Source organism: Hyperoodon ampullatus, assembly GCF_949752795.1.
Source record: "Hyperoodon ampullatus genome assembly, chromosome: 9".
NCBI classification, from domain to species: Eukaryota; Metazoa; Chordata; class Mammalia; order Artiodactyla; family Ziphiidae; genus Hyperoodon; species Hyperoodon ampullatus.
In genome coordinates, this window is record NC_136922.1 from 43,327,324 (window position 1) to 43,334,178 (window position 6,855).

The following is a 6,855-nucleotide window of genomic DNA, read 5'->3' on the forward strand; positions in this document are numbered from 1 at the left end:
TTTAAAGTCATGTTGTTTCAAAAAGAATGTTTTAAGTGACTCATTCTATATATTCATTTTGAACTCCTTGTAAATCAGTATGTGTCTACACCCAGAATTGATATATAAGATGGTGGTCCTCAGAAATCATTTTTACCTTCACATTACTTAGAACTAAGATTATATATGTATTATTTATATAATAGCTATATATCTGCCTTTAATAAATCATAAAATGATAAAAGCAGACCTAAGTTGAAACCCAGAGTTGACTTAAGGGAAAATATTAATAATATTATAGTCTATTCTAATGAAAGTTTGGGAAATATGCCACATGCTTCCTGTCAGAGCTAACAGGATTAACAAAAAAAATTCTTTTGTTCATCATTTCCTTCAACTACAGGGCTTCCCAACATTTTCCCTCCATAGCATTCATAGAAAATCTTTGTTCAGTCCATTAGGACAAACTAACAAGAATGCTCACAGCTTGAGAGGGCAAGCAGCCCCAGGTCACCTGCTGCCAGAAGGCTGGCACACCTGTAACCAATCTGCAGTACACTAAATGGAAAGCTATGCTTAGACTCCCATGGTCTTCCTTAGGTATCCCATTCTCCCAGTCCCCCAAAATGCTATAGTTGTACTCCAACTCTATTCTCCACCACAGTACTGAACTGAACACTGAAGAACAGAGGAGGATGAAGTGTCCAAGAGATAAAGGTGGGAACCACTTTATTCATAGCCACTAAACTGTCTGTTTCTGAAGTTGGAACTGTATTACTTTCATCTTTTTTATCCCCTTTAGTACCAAATGCAGTGCCTTATACATAGTTGTTGCTCAAAGTTTACTGGATTGAAACTTTCAGTACCCACCACTGTATCATATTAAGTTTTGCAATTCTAAGTATCATACTTATGTCTTTAGATATACTTTTAAATATATGATAAAAATATTTTCCATAAAAAGGAGATTGTCATACTGTTAACACAATACATGTGCCTTTGATAAATCTTAAAATGATAAAAGCAGACCTATGTTAAAATCCAGAGTAACAGGCATCAAAAGCAATGCACTGCTTTCCTGACGTTAATAAGTTATTTTTTGGTTGAAACTTCAAGTCAAAATTAAACCACCAGTTGATCTAAGCTTCAGTTTTCTTAATTGTAAAATGAAAAATAGCAATAATAGTATGACATCATAAGGCTGTAAAGATTTCATAAAATAATGCATAAAGAATGCTCATTAAGTGCTTGAAAGAAATAGCTCTTAACATTTTAGCTATTATTTTGATGATTGACTTTACTCCATTAAACACGTTGGCTCCTGAGATAACTTTTCGGTCTGTTATATGACACATATTTCTTAATATTCAATAAATACAAACATTATAGAGTACCACTAATTAAAGAAAAAGTCTGTAAATGCATGGCTTTGTGTGTGAGTGCACAATTTTCCCCTAATCTAAATAAATAGCACAATATACTTTTTCCACTATTTTTCCTTCCATAAGAACCATAAGCTTTCTGTTTAAAATTCAAACAGTATCAAAATACAGACTATTTAAATGAATCACTGTGGTCTTCCATACAATCTTTTTCATACATTAAGATGTCAGTTTGACATACAGTAGAAGAATGCATAGAGAATGACCTTTTTAATACAACAGCAATGTTTTGGCCTCCTCTCTTTGAATCAAGTCACAGATGCCACTCTTGAAATTACTAATGGTATAGCAATGATGAAACACACACTAGATATCTAAACAACGTTTTCATACTGACTAATACAAATGAAAGACCCTGGAAATATTAAAACTTTTTTTAGATTCTATAAAAATCTATGTTATTTCAAGATTTTCTTTCATTGGCAAATATTTGAGTTCTAAGTAATTTGAATGGTAGGTGAATGAGTGCTGCAGCAGTTAATAGACAAGAATCCCTGTTCTCATTATAGGGATACAGACAATAAACAAATAAATCAGTAAATATGTATAGTATTTCACATAGTGACAGGTGCTATGGGAAAAATCAAAGGCATGGAAAAAAGAACAGGAATTCCATGGTTCAGGGGTGTTGAAAGCACTCTTATCTTTTTTAAACCAGGCAAAGGCTTATAAAATAGTCAGCTAGTATTTTAGGAAGGAAAAGATATTGGTTGAAGAAGGTAATGCTTTTAAGTTACATGTGATAAACAACATGAATATTCAAAATGTAATTTTAGGAAATTCCATATTGCTTAACTCAAAAAGCACAAAATTTATCCATAAGGACAAAATTAAAATTAATATATAAACAAGTAGGGTGTAACTTAAAAAAATTACAATTTATATGCGAACAAATAACTTCTGGGATAAAAGACTTTATCCCAAGTATTATATGAAAGTTTACATTTGAGTAAATACTCCCTATAAAAAAAATCTGACTTTAACCTCATTCTTAACTTTACATAGGTTTTTACAGATACCATTTGTTTTTATTCTAAACAGTAGAAATAGTTATTTACAAAATATCAATAAGACAAAACAGTCAGTTTTATTTGGAAAGTGTACCCTTTAAACTTTAAGAACTAAATATCTGGGGCTCCCCTGATGGCGCAGTGGTTACGAGTCTGCCTGCCAATGTAGGGGACACGGGTTCGAGCCCTCGTAGGGGAGGATCCCACATGCCACAGAACTAAGCCCATGTGCCACGACTACTGAGCCTGCACTCTGGAGCCTGCGAGCCACAATTACTGAGCCCATGTGCCACAACTACTGAAGCCTGCATGCCTAGAGCCCATGCTACGCAACAAGAGAAGCCACCGCAATGAGAAGCCCACACACCACAACAAAGAGTAGGCCCCCGCTCGCCGCAACTAGAGAAAGCTTGTGTGCATCAATGAACACCCAATGCAGCCAAAAATAAATTAAAAAAACAATAAAGTATAGAATCTAAAAAAAAAAAGAACTAAATATCTGAAGCAGATTTGGGATTAGAATTCTTCATAGTTCTAGTCTCCTTGAGGGCATTTTTTTCAAAAATGTTATTATCAATATATTCTATTAGAATCTGGAATTCATGAAATGAAAATGTTTGTTCATTACAAAATCACTTTAAGATGATACACATTGCCCAAAGTCTTAAACTACTTTAAAAGTTCCCTTTGAAGACTAACAATATGAAATAAATGTAAGAATGGAAAATAACTAATTAGAAAATAGGAATTAATTTGTTTTTCCCTTTATGGTCATTTTCAAAGCTATTTATAAAATATAGACATAAAATATAAATTTAAGCTTATATTTGCCCAGTTATGAAATATGTTTCAGTCATAAACCAAAGCAGTTTTGTTAAACTGCACTAAGTTATCATTAAAGAAGTGACTACATCACACTCTAGACCAACGGCTTCAGGGGCTATTGGGGAAGATGAGTAGTGAAGGACTGCCGAGTCTTCTCCCAATGAAATCTAAGTGGCTACATTTTGTCACATATTGGGGTTCTATGTAAGACATTGTATAAAAATTAGGTTTTACAACTTAAAAAGAAATTCTGAAAGCCACTGATCAAAGGAACAGAAATCTATCAGGAAAAAACCCTCATGAATTTGCTAATGATTCTTCTTTCTTTCTTGAGAAACTGGCAAGGTAAAGCACATGCATATAATAAATCTTTTTTTCACCCCTATCATTCTACCAAGATATTTTTTTATCACATTTCATCTAACTTCAGATCATTCTACTTGATAAAAGATTTTTAAAACCTTAATGAAAATACTAACTCTAAGCGAGCAAAACGTATTTGAATAATTAATGATTAAAACAAAAGTTTAAAACAAGTTTTAAGTTCAGTTCAAAACAAAAAGCTAAAGTTCAAAAACAAAATCAAAAATCTTCTTTGTGATTAGGCAATTCTTTTCAAAGTACACATGTGGAAATGTCACCAAATGTTTCAGTAAGTTTGGAGGAAGAGGAGAGCAGGGAAGGACACTTCAGCTGGGTGTTGGAAAATAAGTAAGACTGGGAGACTAAAGAAATGGTTACATAATTTTCTAGGAAAAAAGGAACAGAATGAGCAAAGTGTGGATAAAAGAAAGAACTATTTCCAAGGAATGGCAAACATCTCAATTTGCCTGGGACATAAATGAGGGGCAAAGATAGGAAATAAGATTGTGAATTTAGGTTGTGGCAGATAACAAAAGATTCCTAATACCACAGTAAGGACTTGGGCTTTTTTCAATAAAAAATTAGGGAGTAGTAGCAACAGACATTTCAACTATGAGACAGATTCCAGAGATACTAGAGAGGTAGAATAGATAGAATTAGGCAACAAATTGGAAGCTAAGTAGATGAAAGAAAAAGAAATCAAATATGATGTTAAAGTGCAGTTTGGCTAACAACTGTAAGAACTTAAAAGCTTTAAGCTGAAGAACTTTTAATATTTACACTGATTTGTTTATGTCAAGAGAATTTCAAAAGCATAACCAAGACACTTGACTGATACAAATTTTATTTTTCATGCTAAAATTTTTACAAATTTGATTCTGTCATACACAATTATAAGAGGAACAGTTAAAAGTGAATTAAAAAAATAGTATTTGGGGGCGCTTCTATTCATTTTACTATCATAAGCATGTTTTGTTACAGGTACAGCAACAATAGTTAAAATTACAGAACTGCTTAACTTGGAAATTTAGTAAGTATGTTATGATGGAGGGTAATACCTAATATAAATGAAGAGTAAGTGCCCAAACATAGTCTCATGCTCTACATTATTCTTTATTCCACAATTAGAATCATGGGTTAGAGTCTACTCAGCAATGCCATCATTCAAATATCTGACCAAGCAGGTCAACTCGGAAAGCATTTAAAATCATTTCCCAAAATCTTATTTAATTTAGTTCTATGAGGAAATATAAGACAAAACACACAAGACAAGGCTTGCTGATATTTTATGCCTAAAATAAACCATTATACAATGAAATTATGCATCTTTTGCAATCTGGCATTTTTTCCCATCTCACACAATAACAAAAGATGAACAGTACTTATAGCATTTATAATCACCAGAGTACAGCTGATACAGCATCTCCCAGACTTCTAGTTTCTAAAATTCTGGGGGAAGTGGGACAATTTGAACTGTAACAGTCTACAAGGTAGTAACGTTACCTCTTGGCCATTGGCCCAATACTAACCCTATTTTTTTTTCAGTATACAAAATATGCTGAAAACATTTCTCTTAAACACATTTCAATTAATGTAATTAAACAGAAGGCAATAACTTCCTTCTAGAAGAATTAGCTATAGCTATGAAAAACTTGCCATATATTTGTTAAATTAATTATGGAATACTTTTTGGGTCAATACAGACCATAGTGTATTTTTTAATTTAAAGCCTCTACTAAACATGAGTAAAAAGAACTAAAAATATAATCACATTGGTAGTTTTTTAAAAAATGAAAATTACCATTTTTATCCCTGTAGTATATAAATATATCACTTGCTTTTATCCAAATTAAAGGTAAATTAAAAAAAAAATCCACTGTGAAATTTACATTCTAAGCACAAAAATAAACAAATATTAGTTCTAATCAGGAATTTCAGCTGACAAGTGAACATTTTTACTTTGAAATATGTAGATCTGGGATATAGAAGTGAATGTTTTGATTGAACACATTGCAAATATATCTTATTTTCATGTAAAAATACATTTTTAAAAGAAATAATGTTTCACAGTCTTTTTATCCCACCCTCTCAAACATTCTTTCCTTAAAATAGTTTAACATCTCATTTAAAATCTGATATTACAAAAAAGAGAGAGAAATAAAATTAATTCTTCTTAGATGTATTTGAGCCAAGTAGTTACTGTTTCCAGATGTTATGAGCTAAAAATCATGACATTCTGGTGAGTAACCTTTGGCTTACAACCTAATAACTTGAAATTCAATTCATACTGCTTATCAAGGAAGCCTGATATGTATTTGTAAATTTAAATTTTTATATTTTTTGTAAAGAAAAAAATCCATCTAACAGATAAGTATTAATAGCTAAAAAAATGATAAACATTTTTATATTAAAGATCTACAAAATAATAAAGCATCTTAATAGTATTCTTGAAAATACTATCAAAAACCTCAGTCTTCTATATTAAGTGCAATATCCAATACATTTTTATGACTAAAACATTTTCAAAGGCTAGAAAGAAAATATGCTTATTGTAAGAACAATGATGCTTGAGTCAAACAGACCTGTTTTGAATCTCTAATCTGCCACTTTCCAACTTATACATAGTTCTTAACTTCTCTAAAACTCAATTTCCTCAGAGATAAAATGGGGGGGCAATAACAGTAACTACCTTAAAGAACTCTTCTGAGGGATAATAAGATAATGCACATGAAAGGTTAGTACAGTACAGTATGTGACATAGTAAGTAACCAATAAATATTAGCTATACTGAGCAGTGACTTTGGGGTCAAGTACCTAACCGTTCTCTTAAATAAGAAATAGTCATTATACAAAGAATTGTTTATTTTAAAACTTTTAAAAAACAAAATGGCATGAGAGAAAGTTGGGGACATGTCCTCCAATTAAACATCTAGAATTATTGCAATAATGATAAGGCTAAGAACCACAAATGATTCATTAGGCTGACATGTGAAGTCTCGTAAGTTACTTTTATCGTGTTTTGGCAGTCACTTCCTATCTATTTGAACACCACGCTGTGTTATTCCCAAACTACAATTCAGAAGATCTGAAGTGAATTTTATTTTCTTGTCATGAATTCTTAGAGAAAATAATTACCTCATTGGCTTAAAGAAACAAAAAAAGCATGGAAAAAATGAACACAAAACCACAGCCATTTACATGTTATGTAATACAGTAAAGATGGTTATTTAGAAATT